The sequence below is a fragment of the Hipposideros armiger genome, unplaced genomic scaffold, assembly GCF_001890085.2.
Source record: "Hipposideros armiger isolate ML-2016 unplaced genomic scaffold, ASM189008v1 scaffold_65, whole genome shotgun sequence".
NCBI lineage: Eukaryota > Metazoa > Chordata > Mammalia > Chiroptera > Hipposideridae > Hipposideros > Hipposideros armiger.
In genome coordinates this window covers 1,537,036-1,560,550 of record NW_017731415.1, presented here as the reverse complement: position 1 = coordinate 1,560,550, position 23,515 = coordinate 1,537,036, and the positions used below count along the sequence as shown (strand labels likewise).

The window sequence follows — 23,515 nt, the reverse complement described above, 5'->3', positions numbered from 1 at the left end:
AAAAAGGATACAGAAAAATATCTTTCCATCTTCAAGTTCCTGACTTCTCAGAAAATGTAGTCAATATAAATCATTTGGAAGCCTACCTGAACATTTTTGCGTCTGAAATATCTGAGCTGGCAGGCGTGGCGAGAGCCCACACTGCACAGGTGTGAGTTATTTCAAAACATAGCCATTACTACTGTCAGGGAAGAAAAGGCGCCCACACACAATGCAAGCCAATTATTCTCCACACGCGATGAGCAGAGAAGGAGTATTAAAAAAATAATTTTAAAATATAAGTGTTCGGTAGAACCTATATGCTGACACATTGAGTCCAGGGAACTTATATGAATTAACTGTTTCTGAAAATACAGAACCTGTTTATGAAGATAGAGGCTCTTGATGATAAAAGGTTCAGAGAGAAACAAGTAGATTTCTAGGAACAGTCATCGGGAAATCAGGTGGCTTATGCTTCACTTCTGGAAGAGTTATCAATAAGATGTCTAAAGATAATCATTTATACTTTTGCTTTATCCAAATACCAAAAGGTCAGAGTGCTCAGTTTACTGTTTCTTATACAAACTTTTTCCCATTGATTTAGAAAGGAGAAGAGTAAAAAGATAGTAAAACTCCAATCAGCCTGAGAGAAAGGTTAAAGCCATTCTTTTTCATATCCATGCCGGGTAGTGATCCATAAAAAATAATTAGGGCAAGGGTCAACCTATTACGTAGCACGGATTCGCCATCAGTCTTGTCAATCTGTATGGGCTCAGGCACTAAAGATTTGTTGGATTCTGTGTATATGTATAACCAAAATGTATATGAAAGGTCTATGTATACATTTCTCTTCCTTCATGTCCTCTGGTCCATGTCTGTGAGAATGCCATCCTGCCTCTATAAGTCTAAACCAGCATCATTGTACATGCCGATCTAAAAATTGTAGTATTTTCCACCTCTCCATTTTATTTGTTGCATTGTCCGATTTTTTCACACATTTCTAAATACCCATCACGCCGCTGTTATCTCTACTCCGCACTCACTGTCTGTCACATTTCCCTTGATCCTCCCTCTGAGCTAAGCTCCTTTAACACCGGCTGCCATGTCTATTTCCTTCATCCCTTTGCTGAGCAGAGGTGGCTGAGCACCGAGTCTCAGGCTCTCCGCTGCCCGCTATGTGAGGCGAAGGATTTTGTATGAGAGGCCTGTCAGAGCTGGCCTGAAGGAGGGCACGTTTGAAATCATTTCTCTTATTGAGAGATAAGCGTTCGCTGTCATTTATTCTCCCATTCTCATTTTTACCTTTCACACTGCTTCCATATTTATCCTCCAGCTGCCTGCATATTTGACAATATTACTGCTGATAGTGTTCTACTACCAGATATGCACGCGTATGGCTGAAGTGACTGATGCATGACCTTCAGCGTTTTCTATGCTTAATATACACATTCGGGCTTCATCCGAGACGGTTTGGGCTGTGCTGCGATCTGCACCCATGTCCTTATTTTCCTTAATGGTAATAATAATGCTAAGTGATAAGGCCAAGCATTGGGTAGGCTTCTTTCTTCTCAGATAATTAAATGTCATATCCTTGTCTCTGCCTCATTTTGTTGGCCTTCAGCCAGACTCAGAAGTATAGAGCAAATGCAGTCGAGAAGCTTTCTGTGTGGGGGGCGGGAAGAGGGGGATATTTTTGCCTAATGTTTTCAAACCCACTTTGGATTACTCAATCGTAACGTGACCTACTATGCATATGTGTCAACAGAAAATGCATTGTTCCAAGGACGTACTGGTTAATAACCTGTATGGTAATCAACACACAACAAGTTGCCCAGTATCCCCAAAGTGTGAGCTCTCTGGAGGGAGAACTATGTCCTCCCATAACTGCCATGTGGGGGATGATCAGTCACCAAGTTGGGGGTGGGGGGAGGGAGAGAGGGAGAGGGTAAGAGGAGGAGAGAGACCTATTTCAGTTCACTTTATACAGGCCACTACTAATGTCTTGGAAATGGGGTGCAAAGAAAGTTTTTCAGCAGCCTTTGGAGGCGAGACATAAGCATATCAACGCTAGGTATACAGTTAACTAAAAAAACTCCTGTACCAAACTAAATTACGAAGGAACGCTCACGCTGACAGACTGATTCAAAGTTCAGTAACAATCATCTTCTGTTAGCAAACATGAGCTTTAATGAAATTTCCATTGAAGAGAAACAAAAGAATCATTTCAGAAGACCCTTTGCTAAAGTTGCTGTGAATGTTTAAACTCTTGGTGACAATTCCAGATTAAGGAATATCCAGTTTAATTGTCAACCTTGTCAGCGGGGCTTTTCTGATGTGCTACATTGAGAAACGTATCATTATGCAGAAACGAATTTGAACAAAATCGATGCAGTTAATGGAATAAATAGTCATTAAAGGTTCTTTATTTACATGAATTTTAAAAAAACACAAAAAAATTAAAGTAAGACATTGTGTTGCTCCTGAGGGCACAAGCAAGCAGCCAGGAGGAGGTCATCCCCCAACAGATTATTATGGTGTAAACATATTTTAGACATACCCACACAATGGATTTTGTTTCGGTTGCTCTACTTAATAAAATACACAGTATTCCTGCATGTTTTGGTCCTTTGAGGTCATTCTGATATTTGATATTCCTGTAGCTGAAAATGCAATTTTATCTGGCTTTACAAAAATGTACTCTTTAGATATCCAACTCATAAAACACTTTTTGTATCTGGAAATAGTTGGCCCAGTTGAGCCAAAAGGGTGGCACGACACGCGTGCGCTGTGATATACAAACGTTTTAAAATTAGCTCTGGGAACCACAAACCTTTCCCAGACTGCGGACTCGGGCATGTGGCTTATTGAAGACTGCAAGAAGGGGGGGGGGTGAGGGGCCGGGGGGCTCCCTCAACTGCCTGAGGAAATGGAAGTTATTATTTGCCTGTGGCCAAAAAGATACAGGTCTAATGATAGGTCCAGCCTCCGAAAAGCCCATCAAACTGAAAGCAGGCACCAACATCAGGGTGGCTGAAACGGAAGCAATTAAGAGTCAGTTCTCATCATCTACCGCAGCGCCGTGCAGGTTTTCCTGTTTTCGTTTCTATCAGATTTATCTTTGTAAAACACGCATGTAATCACAGGTGGCTCCCAGTACTTAGAGAATAAAGCGAAAGTTTCCTATATGGCATAGTTTGCCTCTCTTTCATTTGGCCGACATACCTGCAGGGCAAAATCACCCCCCTTGGATAAATTCTACTTTGTCTCCTCAATCCCTCCAGCTGCCCAGCTGACTGAGTAAGACTCAAGAATAATCGACAACACTGGTGACTGATCTCCCCTGACATCCCAAACCAGTAACTCACGAGGACCTTCGAGCTCCTGGGTGTCTCCATTATGTGTCCCTAATCCAGTCACTTACCCACTCCCCTCCAACACACGCTCTCCTTCCTCACTGTTGAACAGAAACTCTGATTCTTATTTCTGAGAAAAGATGAGCTTCCCACCCTCCACGTCCCCATCCTCACACCTCTCACCCCAGTTTTGTCTCTGGGTCCATTTGCTTTGCTTTCTCTCCTACCTCTGGGTGTTCCGATTTGAAGTCAAACCACCCCTTGCTACACCAGCCCTCACACCCTCATGCCTACTTGAGGACGTCACTCCAGCATGCATCCACTCCTTTCCCACGCCCTCAGTTTCCGCTCTCTGCTGGGTCCTTCCCATCAACACTCATACAGCTTTTGATACCTCCACTCCAAGTCCCCTCGCACCCCCACCAGCTACCACTCCGTTTCTCTTCCCGTCCTTTCAAGTAAAAAGCCTCAAAAGCGCTGTCCTTGCTCTTGTTCTTCAAATCAGCAGGGCTCATTGTCTCCTGAACTCAGCTGAGATAGTTCTTCACGGTCACCAATGACGGACTCCACATTGCCAAACCCTTCGGTCCAACTCTTAGTCGCCACACTTGACACATCAGGAACGGTTGCTTCTTCCATCCCTCCTTCTAGAAACGCTTTCCCGTGTTAGCATCCAGCACACGCATCACCGCCTTTCCTTCCTACCGCACTGCTGCCTCCTTCTCTGACTCCTTACTGTTTTCCTCTAGCCTCCCTGATGTCTAAATATTGGATGCCCCAGCATTCAGCCCTTGTCCCTTTTCTCTCTTCCTAAGGGAACTCACCCAGTCCCAAAGCTTTAAATACCATTTAGACACTAATGCCTCCCAAATGTATATACCCGCAGCCTGGACTTCTCCCCTGAACTCCAGACTCACCAGCTTAGCTGCCTGCTCATCTCCAACTAAACATGTCTGAAAGAGCATCCCCGATTTCCATTCTCTCACAACAGCCCTATTCTTCCTGCAGCTCTCCCATTCCGGTAATAACTCCTGTGACCTTCCAAGTGCTCACGCCAAAAACCTCACGTCCATCTGAACTGCTTCTTATCTCTTGTGTGCACATCCATGTGCAATCCATCTTGAAACCACTGCGGCTCTAACTTCAAACTAGATCAAGTGTCTGACCCCTCCTTCCCATTGTCGCTGCTCCCACGCTGGCTCACCAGTCCCTCCAGATAATTCTAACAGTTTCCTAAGTGGGATCCCTGCTTCCGTCCTCCTCCCCTACAGTCTATTCTCACCACAGCAGCCAGGAAATGATGTCAGATGATGTCAAAACCCAATGTTGCTTTACGACCTCACAGTTTTTTTTTTTTTTTTTTGCGAACACGTTCACAACTGCCTCCCAGGCTTGACATGAGCTACAGCTCCACCCAGTCCTCTCGTCTTGTCCCTTCTCACTCTTGTCATTCTCTTCTGCTCAAGCCACACAGGCTCCTTGCTGCTTCTGAAACACTTGAAGCATGCTCTGTGTCAAGGTCTTCGTACTCTGTTCCTTCTGTTGGAAAGCTTTTCCTCAGCCATCCGCTGGGCTAGCTCTTGCATTCCTTCTCTTATGAGAGGGGCCTTCCTGGCCACCCTGTACGATCTCCCCATTCGCTCACCCTGCCCCACACCACCTTCTCCCTGGACCCTGCTGTATATACTTTTCTATGGCAACCGTCACCTTCCACACTCCACATTGCCTTGTCCATTCATCAACTAAAACTGTTACTACAATGTACACTCCATCAGGGGATAACGACAAAATATTTTGTACTCCTCGGGTTCCCCAGCCCACAGGGCAGTGCCTGACCCAGAGCAGAAGTTCTCTAAGTGTTAGCTGACTGAAAGAGCAGCCACAAGGTTCATCAGCTGCCTCCAACATTGTGTCCCCATCATACCAAACTGTGCCTTTCCTACTTCCACTGTCACATCCGAGAGGCTCCATATGCTATTCTCTGTCATTGAAACCCTTGCCTTGCCTCCCTGTCCACTGGATGGACAGCTTGAAATGTCTGTGACATTTCGCAAATGTCTCTGAAACCTGCCCTACTTCTCCCAACCTCTTCTTTATTCCCAAAGCACTTCATCACAAAACACCTCTACCTCTGAAGTGAGTGAGGTTCATAAACCCATAACCCTACCCTGTATGGAGTACGGAGCTGACAAACGTCTGTTCCGGCCACAGCTTTACTGGCATCCATGAACGTTCCTAAATTAGAAGTTTATAAATATTGAAGCATCTAATTGCATCTTATTGTGATTATTTTACTTCTCTGTGCCTTGTTTGCCCCAGAGCTGGCAAAATCTGAGCATATAGAGATTAAATGGGTACTCTCAATAAATAACACTTACTGGAAGCTTATTAGCATCCTGCTGTTTTACATGGATTACCTGATTTAAGCCTCTGAAAAGCATCATGAAGTAGAAACTATGAGCTGCCTTCACATCTGTGGAACCCAAGGCTTAGATGGGTGAGACAATTTTGCTCAAGGTCACACAACGGCAATGGCAGAGCCTGGGGTTGAACTGTTGTTTAACCTCAACGATCTGGCTCATATGACCTTGTGTCAGAAGGGGCTGCCAAGAAGACAAGGGGAGGGTCCCCAATCTGGCTACAGAACAGAATCACTTGAGAAATTGCAGTCTTTGGCTTCACCCCTAGAAATTGTTTGGGTAACTCAGTGGTGAAGCCCAGAGAGCCCCAGTTTAATAGGCACCCCGGGTGATTTTGATGCAGCCAACTCACTGACCAGGTGCAGCAAACAGAAAAACGGCACATCCAATGGGAGAGATTACAAGGAATTTAATGAAGGGACTGCTTATTAATGTGCAGGCAGGGATACGGCGGAGGAGAATACCAGCCGGGAGTTAATACCTTCAGGCCGAACGGACAGGCCAGGGAGCAGTTGCCAGAAGCTTACAGAGCTGCCATAGCTGCAACAGGAGACATCCCGGCAGGAGCTTGAACATTCCTTCAAGACCAAAGGCAATCAGAAACCAGAGATCAAGAGAGCCTGGATACAGTCCACACTGGGCAGCCCTATGAGGTCTGCAGCAAAAGGGAGAGAGAGGTACACTGATGTGGAGGGCTGAAAGAAAACATTCTGCACACCTGTCATTTGAGAATCAGTTTCCTATGGAAAGAGACACTAGTCCAGGAATCGCACACGGGGCATATAAGACAAACCTGCTGCTAACATCCAGATGTCTTCCGCGAATGCATCCTTTACTCCCAGCTCCAAACCTGCACGCTGAAGGCTTCTATACCCCACAGACATGACACGCCAAGCTGAAGATGTTTCTCTACCCTCAGCACATGGTGCCTGCTCATCCTCCTGCATGCCTCCCCAGTGGACAGCACCCCGTTTCACCCAGGCTCCTGGCCAGGAGCTAGGGGTTCCCCTGTAACTCTTCCCTCTCCCTCCCTTCCAATCAGTTCATTGCAAACTCCTTCTTCGTTCTCCATCCTTGGTATCTCGGCTCCTCCCCCCTCTCTTCTCTCACTGACATTGCTTTTGCTGGAGGTCATGTTATCCCTGCCTGGATCTTTGCAAGAGCCTCCTAATTGGTCTCCCTGCTTCAAACCAGGTTCTTCAGAGATGCTGAAGCATTCTTTCTTTTCTTCTTCAAAAATGCAAACCTAATCCTATGTGTCCCAGGCTTAGTATCCTTCAGTCGCTCCCGACTGCATGCACGTAAACAGCAGTCGCCAACTGTGAATGCGGTAAGTTTCCTTATTTCCATGTTTATTTTTATTTATTTATTTATTTATTTATTTATTTCAAAGATTTTTACTGGAGAATTAGGGGATGGGAACAGCGCTGGGGAATTGGGGAAAGGGAACAGACAAGTTGCTGTCCTTTTGTTCTTCTGTCTAGTTGTCAAGGACGTTGCTTCACTGGCCCAAGTTGGCACCATCATTGCGCTCTTCCCGGGTGAGGCAGATCAGATGGACGGCCGCTCATGGTGGCTGCTGGTCGCTCACGCTGGCTGCTGGCTACATACGGTAGCCCATGGCAACCCACCTGCCTGTCGCTGGCGACTCATGACAGCCCAGCTCCAGGTTGAGCTGTTGTTCAGCATCTTAGCTGTAGAGGGCAGTGTCACTGGCCCTCATATGTGGGATCCGAACCGGGGCCCTCTGGCGTCCCAAGCCAGCTCTTAACCAACGTGCCACTCTGGCGGCCCTCCATGTTTAGATCACTTTTGCCAATGGCGAGGAAAAACTATTCGTTTCCACATATTTACCATGGACCACGTCTTTATTAATTCTAGTGCATGCTTTATCAGTTGATCATGTACCTTCTAGGCACACAGCTTTATAACAAGCAAAGATGGCAGAACTGAATGAGTTTTCTACTATTTATACCAATTCGTACATTTTCTTTCCTCACTACATTATAATCTCCAAAACAATGCTAAATAATAATGGTGATAGTAGCCATCTTTGTTGAGTTCAGTTAGCTGAAATGATTTCAGTGTTTTGTCATTTAAGATAACATTAGCCACTGTTTTTTGTTTGTTTGTTTGTAAACAGCCTTTATTATATTCTGAAATCCCCACCTATTCCTACTTAATGTTGATTTTGTTTAATTAGGAATACTTGCTGAAGTTTAGGAAATGCCTTTTGAAACATTTTAATACAATATCATTTTTTTCTTTACTTGGTGGTAGAAATCAATTACATGGATACATTTCCTGACAGAGGATATCTTTCCATTCCTGTAAAAAAGCCTCCTTAGTCATGTAGCATATTATTCATTGACACGATGTAGATTATTTGCTATTTATAGCCATATGATATTGGTCTGCAGTTTTTGTCCTGATAATATTTTTTTTATCATTTTTGCTATTAATGTTATGCTGTCTTCCTTTACAGTCTGGAATAGTGTGGTAACACTAAGATTAACTGCTTGTTGATATATTTAGAGAACTTAGCTGTATAACAGTCTGGTTCTTGTGATTTTTAAATGGTAGACCTTTAATTAAATTTCCAGTATTTCCTGTGATCATTTATGCAAATTTTCTTCTTCCTGAATGAATATTTTTTTTGGGGGGGGAGTAAACTGAATTATGAATTTACATAAAGTAAAAGTCATTCTTTTTGGCATACACGTCTACAAATGCAGAGTCATTTACCCACCATGACAGGTTGCCTCTGGCCAGAAAGGTGGGGCTTTCGAAGCTTTAGACACCCCACTGCTCATACTTCTGTGCATCTGGAGATGTCCTCAGGCAAAGTGAGGAGAGACAAGAGAAAAAATGGGGGTTCCCCTGCCCCTGTCACTCATTGGACCATGGGAGTCCTCTTTTCTGAGTCTTCTGGCTAGGGACCATTTTCTCTGAAGGTTTGAAGAGCCTACACCTCTACTGGGGCCACCATAAGGTGCCACCTTGAGGCCACCCATGGGATGAGGCTGAGAGAAAAAAAGGGTGATTCCTCGCATACTACCTCATTTGCAGGGGCCCCTTTCCTGGCCAGAAATGGAGTTTCTCTCTTAACTTGGGGTCATAGACACCGTCTGCACAGTTCAATGATGGGTTCCAGCAAGGGTGAAAAGGAAAAAAACAGGAACCTCACCACTGCACCAATAGTTCTTCATTCAAGTTCTGACTTCCCTCGCAACCTGTCCTGTTTACAGAGTTCTCAGGTCATTGCTTTTGGTACTCTGTCCAGAACTTCCAGTGGTAATCAGAGGGTGAAATAGGCTTGGTGGGCTTCTCCATCTTGGCCAGTTTCAGAAATGACTTATAATTTGCATCCTAAACATTTCCTTTGGGCTTTCAAATGAATTTGTTCTCTATGTGTGATTTTTATCACCTTTCTTGTTCTTTGTTATACACATTTTTGCTGTCTGTTTCTTTTTCTCAACTTCAACCAAAAAGAGGCTATCCATTTTATTGGTCTTGTCAGAGAACCAGGTTTTGGACCCATTGAACATTTTTTATAAGTTGTCAATTTTCTACTTGAATGATTCCAGCCCTTATCTTTAATATTTCTCTTTTTCTACATATTTTATTTTTATGTTACTTTCTAAATTCTTAAGATACATTTTAAGTTCTTTTATTTTAATTTTTAAATATTGATGTTTAAGGCAATACATTCCCCTTGAGTTCAGCTTTTGATATGTCCTATAGATTTTGGTAGAGTTTTTTCCCCCTCTTAATTGCTTTATAGATAGTTTATAATTAATTCAACTTTTGACTCCTATTTTGATCCAAAGATAATTTACCTGAATTTAATTAACACAAGACTTTTTTTGGTCATAAGTTTAGCATTGATTTCTTTTTTAAAAATTATTTTTAAATATTATATTATGATTAGAGGACATGGCCTATGAAAATTTGGGAGTAAGAACATAATCAGTTCTTGGAACTATTCCACATACATACAAAAATACACATACTTCACCCCTTCACAGAATTAAAAGTTAAATATATTCAATTTTGTTTATTATAACACATAATTTGCCTGAATCTGGGTGGTCCTGAAAGATATATAGCAAGATCACACACTAAAATTTTACTAATATTCAGTTCCCTTTGCATTTTAATAAGTTTTGCCTTATATTTTTCAGTCTCACTTGTGCATTTGTGCTTATAACTAATATATCTTCTTTCATATTGCGCCTATTATAATTAAGTAATGTCCTTATTTATCCTGTTTGGTGCTTTTAACCTTAAAATCCCATAAGTTCGATATTAAAATTATAACCTCTATTTTTCTTGGTATCTATTTGCACATTCCTGTAATTGAAACAATTTTTCATCTCTTTGATTTAAAAGTGCTCTAGTGTTGTTGGATTTTAATTGAATCTGTATAAAATAATAAGGGAATTTGTCATATTTGTAATAATATGCAACTGATAGACTTAATTCCATTTTTTGTATCTTCCACTGTTTTCTATTTATTTTACTATGCTGTTTCCGTTTTTCACTTTTCCTTGTTTGTCTTGGCTTGATCAAGTTATCCTTCACTCCCTCCTGCACTTGTGACCTGCTTAATTTCTAAGTTCTGCTTTTCTTGAGACAATTAGGGAAAACTGAACATGGATTTAGTGTTAGACACCTTTAAGGTGTTATTAATTTTGTTAGGTATGATAATAGTATTATGGCCATGCATTAAAAACAAAACAAAACAGAAGCCCTAATCTATTATAGATACATACTGGAGCATTTTCCAATCCAACGTCTGGGGAGGACAGTTGGGGCAATACAGGAAATTAGGTATTTGTTAAAACTGGGTGTTGGGTACCTGAGGGTCCATTTTAACACTCTTTATACTACTTTGTGTAGGTTTGAAAAATTCATATTAAGAAAAGGGAAGGGGACATCATTTTTATTTATACAAAGGCTTTTTATGTTGTTAGTGAGCCTCCTAAAGGTTCATATCATTGTTTTCACTCATGTTACTGGTAGTCTCCTTCTGAACTACTGTAGCAGTAGTTCAGGGGTCTGCAAACTATTTCGATAAAGGATCAGAGAGGAAATAGTTCAGGCTCTTTGGGGCCAAGTGGCAGAATTGGGGATATTATGTAGTTACATATATAGCAAGAGAGAAAATCAATTTCCAGAAATTCTTCATTGGCTAAATTCAAAATAACACTAGTGAAATATAATTTTTGTAATACAAGTCTAAGGTCTACTAATGAAGAGAATGGATTTTTTGGCGGGTGGGTGGCTAACATTTTGTTTACTTGGGGTTCAAAGTTAGTTCGAAGTTTCTACCTAGGATGCTGGTAGAAACCTGTCCCCATCCTCCTAGAGAGGCTCTCTTCTCTGAAATACATACCATGATCTTCTCTCCTGGGAACTCACCAGAAGGTGTTGCCTGCATCTTTCTTTTGTCACTTAACTACTGTGTCCACAGTGCTGAACTTGTCACTTGAGAAGCCAATTAACAGCACAGGCTCTGAGGGAAGACTTTCTGGGTGTGAATTCCACCCAAATTCCACCCATCGGTTCTACCTACCTACTTAACCTATTTAGAAGCTTCAGTTGCCTCTTCTACAAAATGACTATTAGTACAGCATCGCTTTCACAGGTTTGTGGTAAAGATTAATTGAACTGATAAATGCAAAGATTTAGAAGACTGCACGACACGTTGTAAAGCATTTGATGTATGTTATTTTTCTTCCATTTTTTCCCCCAGCCATTTGGAACTGTAAGATCCATCTTACCTTGAAAGCCATACCACAGCAGGTGGTTGCACCAGGTTTGATCCCTGGGCAGCACCCTGTAGGAGTTGCTTATCTGTTCTATCTTTCCTCTCTTTGGCTTCTGGGGCCCTTTCAGGCTATTTTCCTTTACCCATTCATGACTTTGTTCACCACTGGCGCTCAGGGCCAGTTGCTGAGGCCCTTTAAGCAGTAATCTGGTAAGAGGTAGAAGGCACAATGGACCAGCAATGGCCAGGCTGGCAGTTGCCATCCCCTAATATGGCAGACATTTTAACTGTTCACCAACATACAGTCCCCTCTAACTCTGGCATAGAAAGAATTACACTCCCCCCAACCCTCAAAGTTACATGTACCTCCATGTGACTTGTTTTCTCCAATGAATATGAGAAAAAAACGATACATGTTACTTCTGGGTGAAAACGTTTAAAGGTCAGTGTGCAATTACTCATCTTTCCTCCCTTCTGCCACAGTGACAATTGACTTTCCAGATGGCAGAGCCTCAATCAGCCTGGGTCCCTGAAGCAGAGCCCTCAGATCACGGGAGATTGGCATGTGAAATGAAAAAGAAAGAAGCGTTTGCTGTATTTTTGTCACTAAGGTTTGGGGAACTTGTGTTTCCACAGATTACACTGAGCCTACCGGGACTAATATCTATGACGAAGAATTAAATTTCCTCCTTGGATCCTGCGGCCGATAAAGCTGATATTCTGCTTACATAGAAAGGAAAGACTCAACCTATCATCATTCCTCATCATAGAGTTTCGGGGGCTGGGAGTCCTCCAAGAGCCACTTTTAGGGCAGGTACTGCCCTTAATCCCAGGGCCCACAGCATTCTGCAGAGCAGGCTTGCTCCAGGAAGCAAGGTGTCCTGATATCCCCTGAGATCTCTCCGCCAGCACCCCACCCAGGCTGGAGTAGGCTCCTGGTATGGCCCTCTGGCTCCAGACTCCAGCAAATCCCCAGGCTAACCCATAACTGCTCCACTCGGAGCAGACGGAAGGCAATTACGGCTGGAATTAGGAAGGAGGGCAACAGGGACCTGATTCTGGGCCACCATTTTCCTAGGCAAATTTCAAGGCAGAGCTTACAGAGTTGTTCTAATCTAGCGCCTGCCTTCTCTTTAGCATTCTCTCTCTCAGCTTTCCATCCATTTCACTCTGGGCTTTTGACATACAGTCTACTATGCATTTGCTGTCTTCTTTACTCTAACAATGCTGTTATCATACTCTTTCTACCTGTTCACTTCCAGCCCCCTCCCAGAAATCTATCAGCATTATTCTCAGTTTCATGTTCTTCCTAAGTACTCCTATACTACTGTATGCTTTCAACATGTGAATGTTCATTCTATCATCAACCATCTATTTTTAGAGTCCTGGACCTGGCATGGTGTCTAGCCCAAGAATAAAGATACAGTCTTTGATCCCTTTGGAACTCTCGAATCTAGCCATGAACATACAGGTAAATAAGACACACCATAACAGATAAATATGCAGAAAGGAAATAGGACATGCATGAAAGGATGAATTTGTTCTGCTTGGGAGGGAAGGAATAAAAAAAAAAGATCAGAAATATAGCTAATGAAAGAAAATTAAAAACTTAATTGTACACGTCCAACATAAAGCAATGCAGTAGGGGCAGAAGTTTGTGGTAATGCACAGGAGATAGGCATTAACATTAACAAGTGGGTTAGCCAACCCCAATCACTGTTGGAAATATCTGTGGATTTGTCTTCTCTTCAACAGGGAGATAGGACGGTCCTTACAGATCAGCACTCCCAGGACATACAGTAGGCACTGACTGAATGCTTCTTAATTCATACAGTTCTTATCCATTCTAGCAAAGGATCAAAAGGAGAAAAACACTAATATGTATCAAGGACCTGTTATGTACTTAGCATGGTGCTAAGTGTTTTGCATTTAATAGCTTACCCTTGCATTATCACCATTAATAACTTATTACTTTACATCTCAGGAGAAACAAAATAAGAGCTTCACCTAAAATAGTTAAATAATACAATATTATAGGAAAGTATGACTATCATCCTTCACCCATACATCTGACTATTCCACAAAGGCCACTATTGTCAAATTTGGTGTGATCCTTCCTGTCCCCATTCCATGTACATATACATATATATGTATGTATAGATGCATGTATGTACACACACACATAAATATAAATACCTTTCAGATAAATTGCATAATATATTTAATGATTCTATGATTCATTATGCTTCCATAATATTATTTGTGGGCCCCCCTCATTCTCTAAAATATCTGCATAATGTTCCACAGAAAGAATACACCATGGTTGAGCTGGCTTCTCATTTTTTTCTTTAAAATACTGAAATTCAATAAATATTCTGATAAGTCACATGGTTTTGTTTCTTCTCTGTTGGTTTCTTTTACATAGTGCAGAGACACATTAAGATATTAAGCATCACTACTAATATAGAAGATTGAAACTCTTAATTTTATAATAAAATATAATTAACACTGGATTGCCAAAAGCCTGTTTTCTTCACATTTAATATTTATTCTTTCCCATTGACACTGCTCAAACACAGAAATATCCTACCCCTATTGATCACCAAAATTTTATAGTCTTATCTTGCAAGTGTAGCATATATATAATTAAATGGTTGGTAAACACATAGACTGAGCACAAACAAGGCCCACAAAGTACTGTGGTGCAATGGCTCTACCAACAGTTGTTATATGAGCTTGGACAATTAAGCTCGCAAATGCATCCTAGAAAAAGTGCTACATACCTCATTGCTGAATATCACTACACTCACCTTCAAAGTACTCCCCTTGGGAAGCTCTGCACCAACGCCAGTGCCTAGTCCACCCTTCAAAGCAATTTTGGAACTCTTTTTCTGGAATGGCCATCAGAGCTGTCATCGTATTACCCTTGATGTCCTGAATGTCATCAAAATGTCTCCCTTTCAATATTCCCTTTATCTTCTGGTAAAGAAAGAAGTCATTGGGGGCCAGATCAGGTGAGTAGGGAGGGCGTTCCAATACAGTTATTTGTTTCCTGGCTAAAAACTCCCTCACAGACAGTGCCATGTGAGCTGGTGCATTGTCGTGATACAACAGCCATGAATTGTTGGCGAAAAGTTCAGGTCGTCTAACTTTTTCACGTGGCCTTTTCAGCACTTCCAAATAGTAAACTTGGTTCACTGTTTGTCCAGTTGGTACAAATTCATAATGAATAATCCCTCTGATATAAAAAAAAAAATAGCAACATCGTTGCAACAAGTTTGAGAACTTAATTGGCAGGCCTCATAGTTGACAGCAAGATAAAAACATCAATCTATTCATAGCTGTGATTAAACAAAGACTGGGTTCCTTCCTTTCAACTTCAGAGACTAGAGATTCTGAATGCTTTTTCATTGTAGCAGGCGACTGGATCAGTTTCCAAGAACATGGTACTAGAACCCCTTGAATTAGAAACTTGGCAAAACTCAAAATTATATCACCTAGTAAACAAGTACTGTGAAGGATCAGGCTAGAAGCAACGATCCAAATACAAAAGGCTAACCTGGCCATTCTTCAGGATGCTGCTTCTCCCCTCACCTGAACTATGTAAAGAGACACAAAGAGGCTAATAGCTGTCTGTGGAACACAATATGCTATTTTTATCCAGTCTTTGATACGTGATCTTTTTAAAGCACATATGACCCTGTTTGCGCACCAGCCATATATAATGCCACACACCCCAAGGTAGAGATTATTCCTACTTGGTGGGCATTTCATAAACCGACCCTTGTGCTACTGCCATCAGTGCCAAACAAAATTAACCTTTCCAGTGGGGTAAAGTGAAGAGCTAGCAGGGATAATGCCATAATGCTGACAGCCACCATCCAGAATTTATTTAGGGGGAACATGTTCAAAAACGGTGATGTTACCAATTTCACTACTCTTAAAAAAAAAAGGGAACGGCCATCTCGGTGAACTCTTCCTGATAGCCTATGGATTTCATAATGGCTAACTGTCCTATTCCTAGGAAGACTAAGCCAGGATACAATGACTTCGTAAAATAATAGAATCTGGACCCTTCCGTCCATTTTCTCCTAATCTCAGGAACACACCATGGCAGCCCCCAACACAAAGCCTCCCACTCCAAAACCTACTGCTCCTGCCCCCAAGAGCTTGGTTTGGGCGAAGCTTCTGGGAAAAAGGGGGAAGTCCAAAATGGCAATAGCAGTAAATGCACCGTTAACTACACGGGAACAGGAGGTGGCTGGGATGCTTTCTGAGGCTAGACTGCTTTTTAAGAAATTTTCAAGGATTTTCTGGACATTGCAATTTCTCCTGCAGTGTATTTGATAGAATAGCCCTGCCCCAGAGATCATCACAGCGAGGTACTCAAGGAGGATACACGGAGACAAATGGTCCAAGCGGCCACCAGGGGACCTATGAGGAAAACAAAGTGAACAAGGAACTGAGTTTTCCAGAAGAGCACAAGTGATGTGAGCGGAGGGTCGGGAGCTCTCTGCACAGGACACCGGATGCAGGCAAGCCCAGCCCTGGCTCGCTTCCAGCACACTGGCTCCACTGTGGTTCGTGACAAAAGCTTCCTTCATCTGCTTTTGCGACATTTTCCTTCTTCCTCCCATGCTCCCACTGGTCCGCCCTCCCACGCCCCGCAGAGTGCCGAGGCCTGGCCACGGGGCTCCGACCACACCCAAAGGGCACCGCGAGAGCAAGCTGCCTCCTGGCTACCCCTTACTGATGGGTATGAGCTTGTTTCCAATTTTTCCCTCTGATGGACACACCATCATTTAATTACTCTCCTACTGATAAACGTTGTGTCTATTTTTTTCTCTACAACAGAACATGATGAAATAAGAACCCGTCTACATACATTATTGTGCACAACCGAAGAACTCTTGCTAAATCCCTAGAAGTGGAATTGCTGGGTCAAAGGATATATACCTGTTGGATCTTGGAATTAGTGCTGAAATAACAAAAGGAAGTTTTACTAAAGAACATTTCCATTAACAGTGTATGGAAGTGCTCGCTGCTCCACATTACTTGCTTATTAATTTTTCTAATCTGTGCAAAGGAATCTAATTTTTTTAATGATTTTTTTGATTAATCGAGTTTTCCTGTAAGTTTATTGTGAAGTAAAAATTTCTTCTCTGAATTGCCTATTTATTCCTTTAGCTGATCTATTTGATAGCTTGTTTTACTAACTTGTTGTGGCTATTTGTTTTACTAAATATGTAGAGATATTAATTCAATGTCCACTATATATGTTACAAAAATATCTTCTCCCAAGCTGTCACTTACGTTTAACTGTATTCACAGTCATTTTATTTTTACAAGTAGTTAATTTGATGATGCTTTCCCCTATATTGACTTCTGAAACTCTTACAGCTTTGTTTTTATCATATTAGCTCTTTAACTCATCTGGAATTTATTTTCATGCATGGTACAAAGTCAGACATCTATTTCTGCTTTCTTTCCCCAAAAATGTCATTATCTCAATTTTGCAAATGACTACCCTAAAGCTAAGAAAGCTTAAGGAACTTGCCTGATATTTCAGACATAGCAAGTGGCCCAACTGGAATATTTCCTGCTTGGCCCTTTCAACCAAACCAAGCCATATCCCCAGAGCAATGCATGATACTTTCCACATTAAAACGTTATTACTTACACTCGGTACAAACAAGCCTAAAAATGTCACTCACGTCTGCTGCTCGGCTTTAGCAACGCGAGGAGCCTTGGTGCTGCTGATCACATATAGATATACCTGCCAAGATCTGCTCTGCATTTACTCAGAGATGGGATCACGCAGTCCAGAAATAGAATCCCATTATTATTCAGCACCGACCAGCTGCCATCACGAAAATGAGGATGCCTCAACTTGACACTTTCTCAAAAGACAATTCTATGTTCTCTTGGCTGATGTGGAACCCACATGATAATAACCATGGAAGAAGTGTAGGGTGGCCATTCTACCCAGGACCAGGAGTCTAAACCATTCTGACTCCAGCTACAGCCACCAATTCCCAGCAAATCCTGTCCTGTTGCAAGCTACGTACAAAGTTGGCTTTAGTGCTTTTTATCTCATCTATGTAATGGGGTTCATGGTAGATACTGCTGGGATTGTCTATCCAGTTGATAATGAATTTGTGTCTAAAAACGCTCCTCATAACCACCCAACCCAGAGCCACAGGATCCTGGGGACAGTGCTGCTGGCGTCCACATTTGTGTCACAGGTGATTTACCTGGGGTGGACCGCTAACTCACGCTGGGCCAATCAGATTCTCTCTCTCCTATAATAGAACTTAGAGCTGGGAATAAGGGATCAAGTGAGCCTCATCAAGTGGCTGAAACCGGGCGGCAGGAACTCAGGAGCTGTGGGTGGCCATGTGCTGCCACATGGGCTGGGAAGCACAGACACGAGCTTCAGGGACGAGAAGATGAATGAGGTGTTATGAACAGAGAAGCAGAGATAAGCGCTGCAGACAGACTGCTGTCTGGGTTCCTAAGGGCATTCTGGTTGGGATCATTCATTCAACACATGTTTACTGAGCACCTAATATGTGCCAGACATCATTTTAGATAACTAAGGACTAGAAGATGTACTTCATCATTTCAATAAATACTCCCTTTTTGCTTAAGCGAATGGCAGGCATTTCTATTTTTTTGTAACCAGAGACCTATAACGAATACAGTCCCACAAATGCAAGAATCCTCTATCTATGGGATGGATGTTTTATCCTCTCAACGGTTCCAGATACTGGCTCCATTTATTAGGCACTCAACCTCTCCACCTTGTATCAAGTCATTTTATAAGCCTCCTCCATCACCCTAAGGGGACTCCAAGTTCTTCCAGCTCTTAACTACCATGACACATGTCCCCAGTGTATTGTGGTCAGTGATGAGGTATAGCATTCGTAATTTTTTAATTATAATGAAGTGCTCAAGTTGGCTAGTGCTTTATAATTGCGCCCCCCACCCCCTCCCCTGAGCAGATTCAAGGGCATTTGCAATAATGTCATCCTCACTTGCATTCCCATATGCTTTCTTGGTGAAAGAGAAATTTTATACAGTCAGCATGCAAGAAATCATGTATAACCCTGAGTGTGTACATAAGGGTAGGTTAGTTATGTGAAAACCATCCTTGCTGTTTGTTCAGGCAGATGGAAAGTCGAGGATCACAGAGACTGTGTCTTTCACAGAATTCTAAACATATCATAGGAGCTCAATAAACTGCTGTTGTTGCTACTACAGCTGCTGCTTTCTGCTACGTAAGCCTGCACCACTGCAGTCAGCCATATAGTAAGTGTCCACCTGTACTCTAAACTTATCCCTTGAATAAATTTATCTCAGGATGGAATATATGCAAAGATTGGGGAAAGTCAAACAATGAGGTCAAACGAAGATGACAACAATGTATTTAACATGTTACTTTTTGGTTGCATCTGTTTCTCATGGGAAATGCCTCTCTCCCGGGCCATAGGATCCTGGTAGGACAGTGAGTGATTGGTCTAGGGGTGCACATGTGACTGGAGTGAGCCAATCAGGAACCTTTTTCAGAAGTTGAAATGACAGAAGTCTTCTCAAACCTCAACTAGCAGAATTCTGTAAGCCTAGAGCTATGAGGACATGTCTTTCCCAGAGAATGAAGCCAACCCAGGAAAACTACCACATAGTGATATATTAAGTACTATATGTGTGTTATTTCATTAAATCCTTATACCCAGGGAAGTAAATAAGTATTAAGCCCATTTTTCTGATAAGGAAAGTTTAAGTCACTGTCCAAAGTCATATAATCAGCAAAAGAAAAAAAAAAAAGAGCAGAAATTTCAGTCTAAGTCTCTCTGGCTTGTCTTCCAAGAAAGTATATAATGTTTTACAGTAATTCCCCCATTATCCATGGGGGACATGTTCCAAGACTGCCAGTGGATGCTGGAAACCTCAGATAGTACCAAACCTTATATATACTATGGGTGTTTTCTTTTTCTCTACACATACTTAACCTTTTCACTTAAAGGAAGCACTTTATGGCTTCCCTTTTTATCATATCTGAATTGCCCGCATCACTATTATTGCACTTTGGGTCCATTAATAAATGAAATAAGGGCTACCTAAACACCAGCACTGCAATACTGCAACAGCCAACCTGATAACCGATAATTGAGATGGCTACTAAGTGACTAACAGGAGGGCAGTGTGTACATCGTGGAGACACTGGGCAAAGAGATGATTCGCCTCCCAGGAGGGACGATGTGAGATTTCATCACGCTACTTGGCACAGTGCGCAACTTAAAACTTATAAATTGTTTAGTTCTGGAATTTTCTATTTCATATTTTTTGGGCCATGGTTGACTGAGTGTAACTAAGACCGCGGAAAACAAAACCACAATTAAGGGGGACTACTGTATATGAATGTGTAGCCAATCTGAAAAGGCCTATCCAAGGGACTGCAGCAAGTCTGTAGGCATCAGCTGCCTTACACACTACACAGTTTTTAAACTTGGGGGTCAAGCAAATTTCATCTGTAAAGAACCAGATGAGTAGTATTTTAGGCTTTGCAGACCACACATTCTCTGTCAAAACTACTCAAATCTGTCGTGTGAAAGCAATCACAATATGTAAATGAATGTGTGTGGCTATGTTCCAATAAAACTTTATTGATAAAACAGGCATTAGGAGGAGGCAGGATTTGGCTTGTGGTTAACAGTTTGCTGTTCTAAGCTATTGCCATGTAACTAGATCGTAAATTCCTTATAGACATATCCCATGTTAAATACTTTTGTACTGTTTTATCATTTATCCATGACTAAACATATACACACACACGCTTATTTCATCAACAGACAAGCTGCCAGGCATATACAAAGTTCACTAATTGATCAAGTTGATAAATGTGTTAACTCAAGATGATCTTGAGTATTTTTACCCTTGAAGATGAGTGCTCCAAATAACTTATTGGCAATAAACTCAAAAATGCTAAGATGAACAAGCAATGCTAGAGGGTAGGCATATGTCCTTTGAAAAGGGGTAGTCGGTTTTATTCCAAGTGTGGGTGAAAGAACTATTAATCCAGGAGAAAGGAACAAGCTAGCTGGGCAGTATGAAGAGTAAACGGTAGGCACTTCCCAACAATTGCAAGAAAAGACTCTGCCAAGGAGATACTCTTTCTCTGAGAGGTATAAATATGATTAGATCATCTCATTCTCAGTGAGAAAAAAGGTATATCTATTTCCATTAATTTCCCAACTGTATTTTTTAAATTAAATCATTTTATGGATTAAATATTTTACATATAAATGAAAAGGTCCATGAGATAACAGTATTTGCTATAAATATGAATTATTACTTAAACTGTTGTATTAATGAAAGAATACAATCTTAGATATGTCTTTTAAAGTACGGTTTCTAAGGGAACATGGTTCTGAGGGCATCTGGGGAAGGAGATAACACTCGGATTTCAACTTCTGACATCACCATACAGGAATACAAGGGGATTGTCTCAGGTCTTCCAGAATTAGGAAAGCAGAGAACAAGAGAAGGCAATTTTAGGACAATCACTTTGACGAGGTTCCTATGACTAGAGCCAAGTGAAAGTTCATTTCAGAGCCTATGCACGTTTCGGTAATGATAGGTTGCCTGTAAATAGCACTTCAGAAAATGCATTTTATTCCTATTATGGGGGATTCTTTGCCCTCGAGGGACAAAGTAGTCTTGTGTGTAATATATAAAACAGAACCATGGACTTCTCAAGGTTGTCTGTATTTTGCTTTCTGCCTACACCCTCCTTTGTACCCACAACTGTCCCTAGCCTACACATAAATAATACCAAGTATCCTTGCACAAAATTAGGAAAAAAGAAGGCAAAGTAAGACAAAAAAAAGGAATGGAAAAGGTGAAGGGGGAAGAGAGGGGGGTAAAGGAGACAAAGGAAAGAAGAAAGGAAGGTGATCTAATTAATGTACAGCATAGTGACTATAGTTGGAACACAAATAAATCCTGGGGATCTAATGCACAGCATGGTAATTATAGCTAACAACACTGCATCAGATACTCGAATGTTGCTAAGTGGGTAAATCTTAAGTGTTAACACACAGACACACACACACACACACACACACACACAATGGCAACTATGTGCTGTGATGGAGGTGTTGGCTAACCCTAAGGTGATAATTATTTTGCAACATATGAATGTATCAGATCAACACACTGTATAACTTAAACCTACACAATGTTATATGTCAATTATATCTCAATAAATCAGGGAGAAATAGTGTATGGTAGTGAAAGTTGCTAAAAGAATGGATCTTAAATGTTCTCACCACACACACACTCACACACATGATAACTATGTGAAGTGATGGATGTGTTAGCTAACCCGTGTGTGGTAGTCCTTTCACAATATATGCGTATAGCAAATCACACAGTGTACATCTTAAACTTACTCCACTGTATGTCAATTACATATGAATAAAGCTAGAAATAAATAAAATGTGAAAATTTCTTTTTTTTTTTACATGGGAGGGCAGATGAAGTAAGGGGAAAAGAGGCGGAATGAAGAGAAGAATTAAACAGCCTAAGAATGCAGAAAAAAGGGCTCTCTAGTAGTCCTAGCTGCTGTCCCTCCCCCCTCAAAAAAGCTAGAAAGACAGGAACTATCCCATGTTTAGAACCCCATGCATCTGCTGCTTGGCCTCTGCCTTCACTGTGGGCACCCCCCAGAGTCCATGCATTTAGTCCTAAGCTCACCTTTCCACACGCATGACTGCAAATACACCGTCTATGTGTACAACTCGCAAATCTCTTATCTCCATCACTGATCCATCTCCTGATCTCTGATTCTGAGCCTCTAATTGTCCGCTGTATATCTCCCTCTAGAACAGCTACCTTCATTTCAAACCCTAATGTGATCAAACAGAAACTCACCTTGTCCTTTGGCTAGCCCCCCTTTCCCATCCCCGTCTGTCAGTTCATGGTGGAAAGCTCAGGGATCTTGACTTCCATCAGGGATGCTCTTCCATCATAACATAGCTTAGCATCCATTCCTGCCTTTCCATCCCTCTGATAACATTCGAAACCTTAGGCCCTCAGTTTCTAGGATAGCCTTCATATTCATCTTCCACCCCTTTACCTCCAGTATCTCCCCATTCCAAACCATCGGGGCTTCATGTTTCTTGCCAAAACATAATTTGTCCTCTAGCAGTCTCCTGAGCAGAAAAACCTTTTGTGGCCCCCTCTGCTTACAGAACCAAGTCTAAGGTCTTGTCTGGCATCTGAGGCCTTTCATTATCTGTTCCCAACCTCCCTTTCCCATCTCCCCAAACCTGAAACCCCATGACCAGCAGTTCCTCTCCAAATGGCAAGGCTCATTCCTACCTATCCCTGGTCACATGTTCACGTTTAATCATCTGCTGTGTGCTAGACATGTGGAGGCACAAAAATAGGTCATATTTCACTTTCCTATTTACACTACAATACTTTGGGTGAAAATGATTGGCTATATCAAGTTTAGAGGTATGTTTAACCAGAGACAGAACAGGTCTAAGGGCAAGAAGACCTAAGAGAAGCAAAGACACAAAGTGGAATCCCTTGTTGTCTTTGAGGCCTTGCTTAAGAGGAGCGGTCTTCCACAAAAGCCCTCAGCAAAGGATGCTGAAGGATCAAAAGACGCATTATAGGACCAAACAAAGCATTAGTTTGGGAGCAGCAGAGAGCACACAAATGTCTGTCTCCAGGGTTTCCAGGTAAGCGTCACACCTATAACCCAAAACACACAAATCACAAGGACTTCCTAGAGGTTAGGGTTTCGAAGCACATGCTAGTTAGATTGGTCAAGACTAAATGTCAAAGGGGACAGGGAGTCCCTCTGGTGGCTTCACCCCAGGCCATGTGCCTTGAAACATCACATTGAAACTAAAGTACTCGATGTACATGAAAGTGCCATGGGGACAAGGGCGGCATGATATAGAGACAGCCAAGAG

General features: G+C 41.9%; 1 protein-coding gene and 1 pseudogene across 15 annotated transcripts in view; both read right to left on the bottom strand.

Moving 5' to 3' along the window:
- The window catches only part of SAMD12 (sterile alpha motif domain containing 12), a 389,349-nt gene that overhangs the window by 298,673 nt on the left and 67,161 nt on the right, over positions 1-23,515 (bottom strand). The window lies entirely within an intron of this gene.
- Positions 14,125-16,144, bottom strand: LOC109382538 (phosphatidylinositol-glycan biosynthesis class W protein-like; annotated as a pseudogene).